This window comes from Salvia splendens, chromosome 5, assembly GCF_004379255.2.
Source record: "Salvia splendens isolate huo1 chromosome 5, SspV2, whole genome shotgun sequence".
Taxonomy (NCBI): Eukaryota; Viridiplantae; Streptophyta; class Magnoliopsida; order Lamiales; family Lamiaceae; genus Salvia; species Salvia splendens.
The window spans coordinates 15,099,775-15,117,291 of NC_056036.1; the positions used below are offsets into that span (position 1 = coordinate 15,099,775).

Here is a 17,517-nt window from a genome sequence, read left to right on the forward strand (position 1 = left end):
AACTTGGAAGACAACGGCTTTGCTACAGAATGCTGCATGTATTGCTGAAGCTTGAGCAAAACCTTATCCCCCACGTTAAACTCCACCTCGCGACAATGCTTATTTGCTGCCTTTCGCATTCGTTGCTGCGCCCTCTCTAAATTCTGCCGTAGCAACCCGATAATCTCCCGCCGTTTCAGGATCTGCGCCACCACATCGGGAGGAGTCCGTGCCGAGTGTTGCGCGACAACTAAGGAAGGGGGCTCGCGTCCGTACAGAGCCTCAAAAGGCGACGTTCCCAAGCCCTCATGATGGAAACAGTTCAAGGCGAGCTCGGCCCATGGTAAAAAATTTGCCCACTTAGTCGGGCTATCAGCGGTGAACGCCCGGAGATATTGCTCTAGTCCTCGATTCCTAACCTCCGTCTGGCCGTCCGTTTGTGGATGATATGCTATGGAAAAATGAAGTTTAGTGCCGCTCAGCCTCAACATCTCCTCCCAAACTTCATTCAAGAAAACAGGGTCCCGATCCGATACCAAGGTCTTAGGAAACCCATGGTGTTAGACTACCGTCTCGATGAACAAGTTTGCGATCTTCAAAGCATTGTAGCGCATGGGCAGTAAAGCGAAGTGAGCATACTTCGAAAGGCGATCCACTGCGACCATGATGCTTGTGTAACCGCGAGACGGCGGAAGCCCTGTGATGAAGTCCATCGAGACATCCTCCCACACTTGCGAAGGAATCGGCAATGGTTGCAACAGTCCTGCCGGCTTCTGGGTAGAGTATTTCGTGGTCTGGCAAATGTAACAAGAGTTGACAAACCTCTTAACTTCCTTATGCATCCCTTTCCAGTAGAACAAGGCCGCAAAATGCTTAAACGTCCTATCCACCCCCGGATGACCGCAGCCGGAGACGAGTGATGTTCATGTAATAGGGGTGTTTTAGCTTCGGAGTCACGGCTCACATATACGCGACGGTTAAAGTACAATAATCCGTCCAGTAGGGAAATTGTTGGGTCCGTCTTTCCATGCTGCAGTGCTGCCTGTAACTCAATCAAGTCCGGTGTGTTTTGGGTCTCTCGTCGCAGCAGATCCCAAATGTCCGGAATCGGGTGTGCGATTGCCATAAGCGCCTGGCCGATATCATCCGCTGCAGTTGCGAAAGTGGGGTCATCTGCGGCCTCCACCGTCGAGCCCTCATCTGCCGAGGTCGTCGTTTCACAGTCATTGACGTCGACATCCCGCCTGGACAGTGCATCCGCCACTTTGTTGGACGCGCCGGTCTTGTACTCAATGCGGAATTTGTACCCCATCAATTTCCGAGCGTAAAATTGTTGATCCGGCGTTTGAATTATTTGCTGCAATAATTCTTTTAGGCTCTTCTGATCGCTGCGAATGACGAACTCTCTGCCCAACAAATATTGCCGCCATTTCTGTACCGCCTCAACGATGGCATATAACTCCTTATGATAGGTCGATGAGACTCGTCGCCTTGGTCCCAACTTCTTACTAAAGAATGCCAAAGGATGCCCGTCCTAAAGCAAAACTGCCCCGATTCCGAAGTCTGATGCATCAGTTTCCAAGTAAAAGGTCCGCTCAAAATTCGGGAGCCGAAGGACGGGGGCGGAAGACATTGCGTGTTTCAGTGCCGCGAAGCTGTCTGCAGCCGCAGGGGTCCACTCGAAGCTGTCCTTTTTTAAAAGCTCTGTCAAGGGGCCTGCGATGGACGCATAATGTTCAATAAAGCGGCGGTAATACCCTGTCAATTCGAGAAAGCCACGTAACTGCTTCACAGTCTTGGGTTTCAGCCACGCCACCATAGCCTCAATCTTAGCCGGGTCTTCTTTCAGATTACCGTCCGACAGAAGGTGTCCTAGATATTCCACCGTGGAACAAGCGAATGTGCACTTTGACATCTTCACAAAAAAGTGATGAGTCCTGAGGATAGACAGAACCTCATGAATATGACGGGCATGGGCAAGCAGCGATGGGCTATAGATGAGTATATCGTCAAAAAACACTATCACCGAATATCGCAAAAGTGGCCTGAAAATTTCATTCATCACAGCCTGGAATATGGAGGGAGCGTTCGTCAGCCCAAATGGCATCACTAAAAACTCAAAATGGCCGTCATGAGTACGAAACGCCGTCTTGAAGATATCCTCGTCGCTCATACGAATCTGTTGGTAGCCTGAACGCAAGTCCAACTTCGTAAAGAACCTTGCTGCCCCCAATTCGTCAAACAGCTCGTCCGTCGTGGGGATGGGAAAGTGATCAGGGACAGTTGCCGCATTCAGGGCCCTGTAGTCGATGCAAAACCTGAACGACCCATCTTTCTTCCTGATCAACAGAACCGACGACGAGAACGGGCTCTGGCTCGCGCGAATCAAACCGGACTCTAACATTTCCCGCACTTGCTTCTCTATTTTATTCTTCTGGAAGTAGGGATAACGGTATGGCCTCACATTCACCGGTTTAGAGTTCGGTAATAGGTGTATCTTGTGATCGAAGCGGCGTCTAGAGGGCATGCCCGTCGGTAGACCAAATACCTCACCGTGCGATTCGAGCACGCTCCGAATCTCATCCGGGATGTCCCAGGGAAACGACAGAGCTCCATCAGCCGCCGCCGAATCATCACTCTCTGAGGGGGGCCGTACTAACTCATACAACTCCACTCCACCTTGCAGCGTCAAAAGGGAAGAGAATGTCCTCAAGGAGACCTCCTTCGCTGACGGGGGCACAATTTTAAGACAAATCCTCTTCCCATTTCTGGTAAACTCCAGTGTGCCGTCGACATAGTCACTTGTCACCCTGCGCATCTGTTTGAGCCAAATCCTCCCCAAAATTACATCAGGACCGTGCACGGGCAGGATGTGTAAGTCGACCAAGAACACATGTTTCTGAATCACTAATCTGGTCTGGACCCTGGCGAAAGAGCACAGTAAGGACTCCTCGTTTCCTACATACACCCGGAAGGGTCGTATCTGCCTCAGGGGAAGGGCCAATTTCTCCGCTACATCAGGGTGTAAAAAATTGTGGGAGCTTCATGTGTCCACCAATACCCTCACGGTGCGGTCGCCAATCAACCCCCGTAACTCAATGTCGTCCTCTCTCTGCCGGCCATCCAGGGCGTAGATGTGGGATAAATCTGCCGTTATAACTGGTGGCTCATCATGTTCCCCCTGGAAGCCCTCTGTCTCCTCGTCGGAATCCATATCCGCCCCCATGTATACCAAGAAGCGGCCCCTGCAGGCGTGTCCCGCAACCCACTTCTCTGGGCAATACCAGCATAGACCGAGCTTAGACCGTTCTGCTCATTCCGCCGCTGTTAATCGTACCACAGGGAACTTGCCATACTCCGAGGCCTTTGCCAGAGGGGGCCGATTACGCTGAACGGGGGGCGCCGCTGCGGTCGCGGGTCGCGGTTCTGCCATACACGACGATGTCCGCCTGTTGCCGGGGCAGGGCGTTCCAAACAACTATCGTACTCCGTCGCCAAAGCCATTGCCGCTGCCACCGAAGCTGGATTCTGGTGTTTAGCCTGATTTTTAACCGGTTGCTGAAGACCTTCGATGTAAATCGGGAGCAGTATATACTCCGGTACCCCGCGAACCCTGTTAAGCATCGTCTCAAAAGCCGTGTGGTACTCCGCCATGGTCCCCGTTTGACATAGCTTGGCAATCAACCCAATGAAGTTCTAAAAGTACTGGGGATCGAAGCGGTGACGCACATCCTCCAAAAAATCCAGCCACCGTACCTGAGGGTTGTTCGCGCGATAGTTGAAAACCCATTCCGAGGCTGGGGGGTCGAATAACATCACCACATAGTGTAATCGCTGATCCTCGGGCATCAATAAATGCTCGAAATAGTACTGCACTCTTGAAATCCAATTCGCTGCATCCGAGCCATCAAAGCGTGGTTGTTGCATCTTAAATTGTTTCGTGAACTCGAGATGTTGACCATAAGTGTGTCGCAACGCAGGATTATCCCAACTCGTCGGTTGTTGTTGGAAAGGCACCTCCGGGCTCGGCCTCGGAAGGTCCCACGACGTAGTTTGTGGAACCGTCCATGAAGTCCACCCCAGGTTCGGAGTAGGCCGCAGCTGGCACGCTGGGTACGCTCCTGATGCAGTAGCCTGCTGCCCAAGATTGACGCTATTATTCTGCTGGAACCCAGGAGGAGCTCCGGTCAGAGGCGGCTGAACTCCAAGATTCTGATTAGGGTTCGATGGAAACCCTAGAAAGCCTCCAGCGTTTGAGTTGCCCAGCAGGGGTCGCGAGGGATCTGCCTGAGACCTGCCGATCGCAGTAGTGTTGATAGGCTGCGCGAATCTGCTCGACGGCGGCTCCGGATCAGGGCGCTGCGGCGCGCTCGTCGCGACTGGACCGCGGTCACGCTGGTCCTTGAGTTTCAACTCTTTCAACTCTGCCTCCATTCTTGCCAGCGACGCGAGCACGTGGTCCATCGCGAGAGACCCCGCGTCCAACTGCGTGGGCTGAGGCAGCGGCTCCAGACCGCGGATAGTCATCGGTTCGGTGCGTTCCGACATACTTCCGTGAGTTCAGGATGAAAGCACCACTTGTTATGATTGAAATCCCGAAACGATATGAAATCGCGTCAAACGTCGCGGAAGCTTTGCCCGTCGATCAATCCGGCGTCGAATTCTAGGATCCGTGCGTTGTGCACGAGAGAAAAAAATGATAAATTGCGTAAAAAAGGTATTTTTATTTCTTGAGGAAAAGAATGAAGTAGACGCCTATTTATAAGCTAAGGATCCTAGAGTTATTCGACTTCGATCCCGGAAAGGATCAACTAAAATACCTAATTACCTAAAATAAAAGATATAAAATAATTAACGTAAAATAAATACCCTAGCTTAACTAATTACCTAAAATAAAAGACGCCTAACTAATTAAAAAAACTAATCTGGCGACATGCACTCAACGTGCGACAAAGTCGCCATAGCGCGAAGGCCTTCTCGTCTGCCTTCTCTCCGCTCGATCCCTTCGCGTTGTTTCCGTCCCTCGCTGCTCCGCCGGCACGTTGGTGTCGGCGTCCAATTCCACATCTTGCGACGCCCCGCGCTCATTGAGCCTAGCTGACGGGGGTGCCGTAACACTCTCGAAAATTTGTCATGTAATAATAAAACTGCAAACCAAACAACCTATCAAGAAATTGTATATGCTCCAAACACAGTTATAAAACCTAACCCTATCTTGACTTGTCATATCTAGTCATCCAAAGTAAAAAGAAAACACTATGATACCGATTTCAAAGCAGCCTGATACGATATTGGTAGTATCGAGACAAGGACTGACGGCGAGGGAGCTCGGCGATCAAATTCAGGTTGCACGCGGAGGTCTCCTCCGTCGGACAGTTCGTCAATTTTTTGAGAGAAAAATAAAGAGAAAACAACAAATTTGGGAAATATCTTATCATTCATTGTTGATATGTTGACAAGTTCCCTTTTTATATCTAAGGACCCTAGGGCGGTTCGACTTCCTATCTCTCAGGAAAGAACCATAGAGAAAATCCGAGATAGAGCGTATAAATACGCTCGACTTCCTACTCTATTACATTAGATAAACGAACATTACTAACTATAAATAACTAACTTTCTACTTAGTATTGGAAACGTGTTGAGTACAAACCTATCTCACATCGGAAATCTGAGGGAAGTTGGAAGGTGTATATAATTCCTGTCCAACCCCAATTAGTTTAAGGCCTTTTGGGGAGTGACCCAAAAACAAATCCGTGCGGGTTTGACTCAAAGCGGACAATATCAAACTAATATGCCGACGCCGACAATCCTGCCAAAACGATTGGAGCATAGAGCGAAGGACCGACCATAGCTTCTTCTGCAGAGTCATCGGCAGGCTGTTATGATGTTGTGTTCTTATCAACTCCCCCCCTTGATAGGATCATCCTTGTCCCCATAGAGAAGAAAAGGAAATCGCCTGAATAGGGAAGTGATCGGATCCCAGGTGGGCGGCGACAGATCAGCGTAAAATACCGACGGCTGGTCGGATTGTGCCGGGGCCGAACTCAGTGGCACAACTACCATTTCTAACAGGTCATGTTGACCTGTATGTGACAGTAGAACGGCCAAGGCGTGAACAGAGTTCTTGTGCGGTATAGATGAACAGCCCCGTAGCACAACCAAGGAGTCATCTCGAAAAAATTCCATAGTGCGTTCCATATAATCCTGTGTGACATGACCAAGTGATTCCAACCACTCCATGCCTAGAATGATGTCCGGACCGTGGAAGTCCAAAATATATAGATCAACTCGAAACAAATGGCCTTGAAGATCGACCATCGTCTTCTTGCTGACATTAGAGCAAACTAAGGATTCACCATTACCGACATAAACACGAAAAGGTTTAATCTTAGTCAAAGAAAGACTTAGTTTTTCGGCGATGCGCGGATGTATAAAATCGTGGGAGATTCCGTTGTCAACCAGAATTTTCACCGCGGATTTATGGATTGTTCCTACTATATTAAAGGACTTCATGTGTTGTCGGCCTTCGACGACATTCAAGTGAGATAGATCCGCTGTGATACCATTATCATCCGGCAAATCACTCTCTAATGCAATCACATCATCTTCTTCAGCATCGATGCCCATGTAAGCCAAAAAATTATGGTTACACACATGACCTGAGGCCCACTTGTCCTTACAATACTAGCATAATCCCCGAAGAGAGCGATCTGCCTTCTCCGACGCAGAAAGGCGCACCACAGGCAATTTGCCTAGCTCTCAGAATCGGTCACCTGAAGGACGTGGACCTTGGGAAGAAGACGTTGCGTTTGAGTTTGGTACAGGGAAATACTGTATGGAGCCCTCGATTCATGAGGGATCCACAACTGATGCTGATAATTGGAGGTTGACGGTTGATTCTCCGGATGACACGCCGACAATTCCTTGGCCAATGCAAAAGCTGCCGCTAAGGTTGTAGGTCGATGAAGTTTGACTTCACGTTGAAGCGGTTGTTTGAGACTGACAATATAGATCGGAAGAAGTACATAGTCAGGAACTCCGGATAATTTATTCTGTAATTTCTCAAACTCCAGTTGATACTCCGAGACAGTACCGGTTTGACATAACTTAGCTATCAACCCGATGTATCTTTCATAACAATCTGGATCGAATCTGTATCGAACCTCATTCAAAAATTCTTACCACGTGACATAGTCGTTGTTGGAGCAATAGTGTTTAATCCATTCCGAAGCAGGTGGGTCAAATAAAGGAACGACATAATGCAACCTGTTGGAATCCGGCATCATCATATGATCAAAATAATATTGGATTTTGAAAATCTAATTTGCTGCGTCGGAGCCGTCGAAACGGGGAGGGTCCATCCAAACGCTACCATGCTGATCCTGGAATTGAGAATTACGGGGTGACCGATCAGCAGACGGATACCAACAAGATGTCGGCCGAGGACCCGGTAGATTGGTGTAGAACGGTCGATCGAACTGTGAGCTGAATCCAGTTGGTGGTGGCAAAATTTGAGGACCGGTTGTAGTATGGTTCGGATAAGGTCTTGATTGTTCCAGATTGTCTGAGCCATAGAATGGTAGTTGAAAACCTTGAGGAAACGGTTGTGATGGGTAGGAACTGAATTGTGGTTGGCGGTTATGTGCAGTTATAAAATTGGGGTATGCGGTTGTGGGTAGTACATACAAACGGTTGAGAAGGGAGTTGAAACTCATTAACTGCTGTGTGAAGCGGTTGCTGGTGCACCTGAGTTTCTCGAACCGTTGCTGACAGGGGTAGAGCATATGGCGGTTCTGTGCTCGTGCGTGGGTAAAAACGGTGGTTCGTCGGTCAGCGATCAGTTGCGGCTAAACGAGATTCCAATCTGTTAATGGTGGACATGATCCACTCCAAATGAGCAGATGGAATCACCGTCGGGGCTGAATCTGTCGGGGCTGAGACGACCACAGTTGACATGTCTTGGTTGCGCCGGACGTCACCTGGTGGTGTAGATCCCTGTTGCTTCTGACTGGGTAGCGGAATGTTGTTAGGATGTGTTGCCATGAGAATGTCAATAAAGCACCAAATGATACGATATTGGTCGTATCGAGACAAGGGTCGGCGGCGGTCTTCTCCAAATAAAGCACCAAATGATACGATCAAATTCAGGCTGCACGCGGAGGTCTTATCCGTCGGATAGTTCATCAATTTTTTGAGAGAAAATAAAGAGAGAACAACAAATTTGGGAAATATCTTATCATTGATACGTTGACAAGCTCCCTTTTTATATCTAAGAACCCTAGGGCGGTTCGACTTCCTATCTCCCGAGAAAGAACCACAAAGAAAACCCGAGATAGAGCTTATAAATACGCTCTACTTCCTACTCTATTACATTAGATAAATGAACATAACTAACTATAAATAACTAACTCCCTACTTAGTCTTGGAAACGGATTGGAGCATAGAGCGAAGGACCGGCCATAGCTTCTTCTGCAGAGTCATTGGCAGGCTGTTATAATGTTGTGTTCTTATCACAGCCACAGTTAAGTTTTAGAAATTTCTAGTAAATTTTGAACTCAATTGTCATATATGAGCAACTACGAATAGGGTACAAGCTCACCTTTTTGGTCCTTCTCATCCACTTTGTTGCATTATTTTTCCCCTTCCAACTGATCACTCATCTCAGTTAGGTTTTGCCTAAAATGTAGATGAGGATGTCCACAATTCATTCCACCCCTTTTTAAAAAATTCCACTGTTTATAGTTTTGCACAAGTAACAGCTGATATGGAAGAGACATCCGTCACCATCGGCGACAGAAACAGAGCTGCGACAGAGGCTCTGCAGCGAGCCATCGATGCCTATACAGCGGTGGGCACATGCCGGACTTGGGACGACGGCTGCGGCCTGGTTGTTGGAAGGTGTATATAATTCTTGTCCAACTCCAATTAGTTTGAGACCTTTTGGGAGTGACCCAAAAACAAATCCTAAGCGGACAATATCAAACTAATGTGCAATCGACGATCCTAACATACTGAATCTCACAAGTAGCTCTCTCCCCTTCCTCAAGTCATTAGCTGAAATCTTTCAATGGCCCTTAAACCGATACCAAACTCTTGCATTGCTCATATTTTCTTCGGTTCTTGCTTTGGATCTCTGGTTTTGGGAACTATTATTTTTTGGCACCACTGTCAATTGGGTGTCGAATGTGACTTCGGATAACAATAAATTCATCTGATTTGGATATTCGTATCTCTTGTGAATGTATTATTGTAACATTTGGTAAATCAATGGAGATTATTTATTGTAAATGTTGTTTGCGAGTATGATAAGTAGTGCTCTTTAGCACTAGTATTACTTGTATTTGTATTTTTTCTACTACTCTTACAATTCTTTACTGCTATTTCAATTCTCCTTGATTAAAATCCCAATCACTAAAACATGGATGATAACTCATGAGAGGATGAAGGTCGAATCAAGAAATGGTGATTCGATTTGGCAAATATCGAGTCCGGCAATAACATCAGCTTTCACTTTCAGAATTCTTAAAATCGTTACATTATCAAGTAATTTGGAATTCTTAAAATTTGAATATGATGGGTAAATTAAAACGACACGTGGCGAGCACGTGAACAACTTTGGTATAATATCCTTTTAGAGGAATTTTTTTTTTTTTTGTAAAAGACAAATTTTGTTACACCAAATTAAAGTGAAAGGTTACCCCGTATCCATAAGAAGCTTGACAAATGCCGTTGGTTACTGCCAGCTGCAAAATTAACAACCTTTTAACTTGCGTCAAAGAAAACGTAAAAATAACATTGTTTTAACTAATACACAATTCCAATTATGAAAACCATGTGATTCCTTGTCATTTTCTTCCTGTTTTTCGCTAATAATATGAGTGAGAGAGACAATTTGTATTCAAGATCAGTTCATAGAAACAGAAAGAAGAGAAGGGAGATTAGAGTGGAGCGTTTGATTTCATTAGTCATTGAGAAGGTATATTTCTCAATTACCACTTCAAAAAAGTAAATATAAAGATATACACAAATAATTGCTATCATATTTATCTTTTGGGTATACACAAATAATTGCTATCATATTTATCTTTTGGGTAAAGAGTTAAAAATACCTCTTTAAAATGGAAAAATATATAATCCCTCCAAATGAGTTTTTATGAAAAGAAGTAAAATGTAGTTCAATTTATTAATCTCCTTCCTTGAAAATGTCCTTTACCAAGGTGAATAACTAATTACTGTACATAGTAAATGTTAGAGTAAATGCGAATGACTGACGCTCACATCTCAAAAAATCTCGCCGCCACATTTGTACACTTTTTCAACTCTCTCATTCCACGTGGCACTCTTCATAACAATACTTCCAAGTTTCAGCATTATCCCCTTTTACTACACAAAAATTTCTCAACTGAAAATCTCCAATCCAAAAATCCATTGTCACATCCTTGCATTCCAATGGACTCCGCATCTCAATCTCAACAATGGCGAAGACCTCGCCTCAACACTTACGCCCTCGCCAGCGCCCTCTTGGCCTCCACCAACTCCATCCTCTTAGGCTACGGTAAGTCGGTAACCAAATTTTTTTCCCCAATTCTTCATCATCACATGTAGCATTCAGTAATTTCTCCGATTGCAGACATCGGAGTAATGAGCGGCGCAGCTCTCTTCATCAAACAAGACCTCAAAATCTCATCAATTCAGCATGAGATTCTCGTCGGCTCTCTCAATTTATTCTCCTTGATCGGCTCTCTAGCCTCCGGCAAGACCTCCGATTGCATCGGCCGCCGCTATACGATCGTCTTAGCCGCCGCCGCTTTTTTAGCCGGAGCGCTGCTGATGGGGTTGGCGCCGTCCTACCCTTTCCTCATAGCCGGAAGGGCGGTGGCGGGGATCGGGGTCGGGTACTCCCTCATGATCGCGCCGCTCTACACGGCAGAGGTCTCCCCCGCCACCACCCGCGGCTTCCTCACCTCGCTGCCCGAGGTCTTCATCAACGTCGGCATCCTCGTCGGCTACGTCGTCAACTACGCCCTCTCCGGCCTCCCACCGAGCTACAACTGGCGCCTCATGCTCGGCCTCGCCGCCGTCCCAGCCGTCGGAATCGCCGCCGGCGTCATGGCCATGCCGGAGTCGCCGCGGTGGCTGGCCATGAGGGGCCGCGCCGACGAGGCCCGGGCCGTGCTGCGCCGCACCTCCGCGAGCGACGAGGAGGCCGAGAACCGACTCGATGAGATAACCAAGTCGGCGGCTACGTTGGAGCAAAGCCAAAGCGTTTGGAGGGAGCTCCTCCGGCCCCCGCCGCCGCTAAGGCGAGTTCTGATAGCGGCGGTGGGGATCAACTTCTTCATGCAGGCGTCGGGAAACGACGCCGTGGTGTACTACACGTCGGCGGTTTTTGATGCCGCCGGAATTCACAGCCGGAAAGGGGTGGTCGGAGTTACGGTGATTATGGGGGTGGTTAAAACCTCTTTTGTTTTGATATCGGCGTTATTCTTGGATCACTACGGGAGAAGGCCGTTGTTGTTATTGGGCGCGATGGGCCAAGCTCTATCGCTGTGTGGGCTGGGCCTGGGGTCCAAATTTCTCGAGCATAGGGCCCAGAAACCAGTGTGGGCCATCGTGGTGTGTGTTATTGCGGTGTGCGCTGACGTGTCATTTTTCTCGATTGGGCTGGGGCCCATCACGTGGGTGTACTCGTCTGAGATATTTCCGACTCGGTTGAGGGCTCAGGGGTCGAGTCTGGCGTATCCGTGAACCGGCTGGTTAGTGGGGCGGTGTCGATGTCGTTTCTGAGTGTGTCGGAGAAGATTAGTTTTGGGGGGACGTTTTTGGTGTTGAGTGGGATAATGGTGTTGGCTTCCATTTTCTTCTACTTTATGTTGCCTGAGACAAGAGGGAAGACTCTAGAGGAGATAGGGAAGCTATTTCAGGATAAACATCCCCAGACGAGTACAGAAATGAACTGATACTCTTATCTCATTTAAATTATTACTCCACATTGAAAAACAAATCCATTTTCTTTTATTGGGTAACAAATGATAATGGTGTATTTGTTGTAGTGAAATGAAATTTGTTGAAGAATGAGGTTTCAAACGCTATTGCTTCTGAATTTATGTAGATAACATTGATAACACTAATGTTGTACAGCCATAATATGGTTTATGGTCATCCACGCAAGGGTATAATGATACTGAACACTACTAAAATATTAGAAAAACTAAGCATAGTTGTTAGTGCATAAGAGCATCCGCATTGTGTTTCGATGCGGGCTCGATCTCGTCTCGGCGAGACAAGACCGCATCGAGACGGCGATGCAACACTCCCTTCCCGTCGCGTCGCGTGGCCCGTCGCGTGACGCTCACTTGCCGGCCCGCGAGTGGGCGCCGTCATGCTGACTCAATAAATAATTTTTTTTTAAAAAATTCAATTTTCTGAAAAAAAAAATTTTAATGGTAATATTACCGTTTATAACGGTAATTTTTTTATTATATAAATACTCTAATTACCTCTTTCATTTTACAAACAAACATACATCTCTCATCGTTTTTACTTCTCATCACTATCATATCATCTCTCTTTCCTCTCCAATTTCTACAAAAATGTCCGGTGACGGAAACTCCGGCGGAGAGGGCGGCTTCAACTTGAACGCGTTTGTCGACTGGGGGGCATGTACAATGTTTTGGGTGCTTCCGGTTTCGGTTCGTCGCCGGGCACCCAAGGCTCGTCGACGCCGGCATACCAAACACCATCTTTTCCAGTTGAGGCATACTATCGTCCCTCCGCCCCGAGGGCGGGGCAAACCCAGGGATTATCCCAGATTATGGAGAATTTTTCGGCGGAACACACTCCGGAAAACCTTTCAACCAGAGCTAGAAGAGGAGAAGACGGAGGAGGACGAGGCGGTGGAAGCTCCGACAGTCGCGGATTCGATGACGAGGAGGACGAGGAGGAGGAAGACCTAGGCCATCATCCATACAACTCCAAGGAGATGATGGCTCTGTTCAACGCTTGGGTCCACATCTCGTACGATCCCATCGTCGGGAATCAAAAAACCGGCAAGTATTTTTGGGAAAAGGTCACCGACGCATACAACAATAAAAAGCCGAAGGGGGCCCGCCAGAACTTGAAGATGCTTCGCAGTCATTTTGACCGAATCGACAGAGATGTCAAAAACTTTTGTGGGATCTACAAGAATGAAGCGGCGAATTACCAAAGCAGAGCCGACATTCTGAGAGCGGCTTTGCGAGTCTTTAAATCCGACACCAAAAAGAATTCAAACATGTCGATGTTTGGGAGTCGATCAAAGACATTGAAAGGTGGGCTGGTGGTGTCCAGTCCAGCACGGGCTCGAGCTTGAAACGCACAAAACACACGGCGGATGGCCAATACTCGTCTATTGATGGGGGGAAAGGCAACGCCTCACAAGAGGTAGAGTTCCCGACATCCGATGCAGGGGGCTCCTCTGGTACACAACGTCGGCCGCAAGGCGGCGAAGACGGCTAGAGGGAGGGGGAGGGGTCGAGGCGAATCAAGCCAGGCGGGCTCCCAAGGGCTGCCGTCCTCCCTAATGTCCATGTACTTCACCGCCACGATGGCGAACACTTCTCACATGACGTCTGCCCAATATCAAGCCCATCATGCCGGCATTGCGTATATGGCGGGACAACTTGGTATTCCGCCTCCATTAGGTGCACCGCCACCGCCTTCGGGGGATGATTCGCTATCGGAGTAGTTTTTAAGTGTGTAATTTTTAATTTCTAGTATTTTAAATTATGTCTTTTTTATTTTTTTATTTTTAGATTTGAATTATGTGTTTTTTTTATTTTTTTAGGATTTTAAATTGTAACTTTCTTTTATTTAATGAAGTGTGTTTTTATTAATTGAATTTGTTGGAAATAAAAATAAAAAATGAAATTGAATGAATAGATAAGGGATGAGATGGTTAAGAGATGGAGGGATGCAGATGTTATCTCTTAGAGCATCTCCAATGGAGGCTAGCGGACCGGCTAACCGATTCCCGGCGCTGGCCGGTCTGCTAGCCGAACCATTGTAGGCGGCGAGTAGAAAAACGGCGAGAATTTCGGTGAGCGCAAGCCGATTTTTGAGCGCTGGCTGATGCGCTCGCTGATCGGCTGGCCGCCATTGTAGGCGGGCGATCGGCGAGCGATCGGCCAACACTTTTTTTTTAATTTTCGAAACACTATATATACACGATTTACTCGTCATTTTCATTCGCACAGCACACCGCTTGTTTTAACGAGTTTTCTCTCTCACTTAATTTCTGTACAAGAGCAATAAAGCAAAATGGAGAACAACAACAAGTCTACTCCAGTGACGAGCGGGTCTCAAACTCCCACGGTACCCGTGGGAGGTGGATGGGGTCCGATGGCCGGGTACTACAACATGTACCCTTGGCAGCATAAGAAAAAGTAACAGAACAGATTTCCCTAAATAGCTACTGACAAGAAAGCTGCAACTAACAAACCAAAGCGGATCTGATTCTAACTACCGATTATCATCATCTTCTTCATCAAACAAACATGAACTAGAACGAAATAGAGCATACTTCAAATCAAATGTTAAACAAAACGATTAAGCTAAATATCACCAGATCTAATCTACCAGGTCAAGCAAATCAACAATAATAGATAATTCCATGCAGATCCAAAAGTACGTACTCAGATTTAAACATTAAAAAGAAAATCTACACTAGTTCCATCAGATTCAACACCAACAAAACTCAGATCCATAACCTTCAACTCCCGATTCAACTCCGAATCAAGCCAACAACCAACAAATCCACTCAGATCTCTTCGATCTCAACTTCAAACATCCAACAGTTGTGAAAAGCATCCAGATCAGTAAATAAACAGTAAAGCATAAGAATCAGAGCGGAAACAGAAAATAGAAACTAGATTAAGCATCAAACTGCAGATGTAGCCTCAAAACAGTTGCCGAACTTCCGGCAAGGAAGTCGGCGAGAATAAGTACGTGCAGAAAATTAAAATTGTTTCTTCGCCCTTATTAGGACGGTGTTACACTTCCAACTGAGCAAATACACCATGCTACACTACCCAGCATTCCCCATATGAAACCAAATGCGTGAGCTAAGTGAGCGAAGATGAAGAGAGAGCCGGAACGGCTAAGGAATTTTCTAACTAAAAGAGAGCTTGCCACTAACTAAGGATTTTTCTATCTAATTTGCCTCCCTTTTCTTTCTTCTCTTCTTCTCCTATTTATAGTTGTGGCTCCATTCCCTAGGGTAACAATCTTCTTGATTTGACATTTGTGCCCTTGAGGATTTCGCTCATTTTCTTCACTTTTTCTCTGCCCTGGTGATTGATCTTCGTTCCTAGGTATGGTAGATTATTCACGCACCTGGACTTACAATTGCACGTTAGCACCATAGAAAACACAAAATTTAGATCCAAAACAAATGCATGAAACGAGCCTTATCACATATCAAATTTGATGAGCATGTGTAGAAAATGGGATTCACAAATTCCAAGTATGATAACTGTGTATACTTCAAATCTGATAGTAAGAGACCATTGGTGTATCTACTTCTATATGTAGAAGACATACTACTTGCTGGGCCTGATAGGAAAGAGTTGGACAGAGTTAAACTTTTGCTCAAGGAGGGCTTTGAGGTTAAGGATCTGGGAAGTACTGAGAAAATATTGGGCATGGATATATCCAGAGACAGAGATAAAGGGATTTTGTGTTTAGCTCAAGAGGATTACATCAAGAAGGTTATACAGAAGTATCAGATAGAAATGAGCAAGACAACAACAGTCCCATTATCTCAACAGATCAAGCTATCTAAGGATCAATGTCCCAGGAACCAGCAAGAAAAAATGGAGATGAACCAAATACCTTACTCTAATATAGTTGGGAGTGTGATGTACATGATGATATGTACAAGGCCAGACATCTCTCACGCAATAAGTGTGGTTAGTCGATATATGTCATGTCCGGGAAGATAGCATTGGTTGGCTTTGAAGGGAATTCTCAAGTATTTGCGAGGGAGTAGTGACTTGGGAATTATATTCGGAGCAGAGAATGAGGACAATGGAGATGTCATTACTGGCTTCTGTGATTCAGATTACGCAGCCAATGTAGATAACAAACGCTCACAGTCCGGATACATATTTACTATGTTCGGAGCTGCAATGAGCTGGAAATCTAATCTCTAATCTGTGGTAGCTTTGTCAACAACAGAGGCGGAGTATATAGCCTTAACAGAGGCTGTAAAAGAAAGTTTTTAGCTCAGGGGAATGGTTGGTGACTTCGGGTTGAAGCAGGAGAGTGTTGCTATCATATGCGATAGTAATAGCGCTATTTGCCTTGCGAAGCATCAAACTTTTCATGAGCGACTACACATCGATGTAAGGCTACATTTTATTCGGGATGAGGTTGACAAGGGTGGAGTTAGAATTGAGAAAGTGAGCACTGAGCACAATGCAGCAGATATGCTCACGAAAGCTTTGCCAAGATCCAAGTTTAGACACTGCTTGGATTTGGTTAGGGTGGTTCGAAGGCTGTAAGCAAGAGAGGAAGGCGGAGATAGATGTGTGAGGTTTTGGATTCGCTCAAGGTGGAGGATTTGTTAGTAATTGAGCTAGCCAAAACTCAATATGACCGCTGGTACAGTGAAGTAGCCGTTGGAGTAACTAACTTTTTGAGCGGAGCTGAGGGACGGAAGTTGAGTTTGTGTGGGTTGGTTCTTGATGGTTTTAACCATACATAAATACTGGTTAATCAGCTGGGAAGATTATTATTCAGCCAAGTGAGAAATCGAGAGTGAGGCAAGAGGTTTTCTCCAACTGTGTGTGAAGCTCTCGAAGTAGCACTTCTTCGAGCGAGTTGAGAGATAGATAGTTCTTCATCTTGTAAACAGTGAGAGTATGTAATCTTCTTGTAATCTTTTCTTTGAGTGATCAATACAACATACACTAGTTTTCTGCCCGTGGACGTAGGCCTAGAGCCGAATCACGTAATCGCCCGTGTTCTGTTTCTTTCTGCTTTTGGTTTCGTTCAAGTTTTGTTCACAACTCACAATTATAACGATTGAAACTGCAAGATGCAAATGAACGAATAATACAAAATTTTATCAAAACATAGCTTAGCCACAAACTAATCCAACAAAAAGACATAGACATAAACAAACCATGTCCAAACGGAATAATGGTGCTAATTATAATGACAGGTAAAACAGAAACCTAACATTTTATTGTTAAATGTATATGGGGATTCTATAGTTTTCTCAGAGCATTTGTCTTTGACTATTATCACTCATCCACATGGGCAATGCCCAATCTTCTTTAGAAAAATATACTAAGTACTTCCCAATCCTTTTCTTAATTTTGTAGGTATGAGCTAGATAATTTACAATACAGCGTATTAGTTTAACTTCATCGATGCATGTAGCGAATATCAATAATTTATCATTATTCACATGGTGTTTTTTGATTAAATACACAAGTATTAATAAATAAATAAATAAATAAATAAGGGCATACATTTTCTTTGACTTCACAAAGA

The 17,517-nt window shown here is 45.8% G+C and overlaps 1 pseudogene; it reads left to right on the top strand.

The window, feature by feature from the left end:
- Nucleotides 1-10,421: 10,421 nt before the first annotated feature.
- LOC121803349 lies at nt 10,422-11,957 on the top strand (annotated as a pseudogene).
- The last annotated feature ends 5,560 nt before the right edge of the window (nt 11,958-17,517 follow it).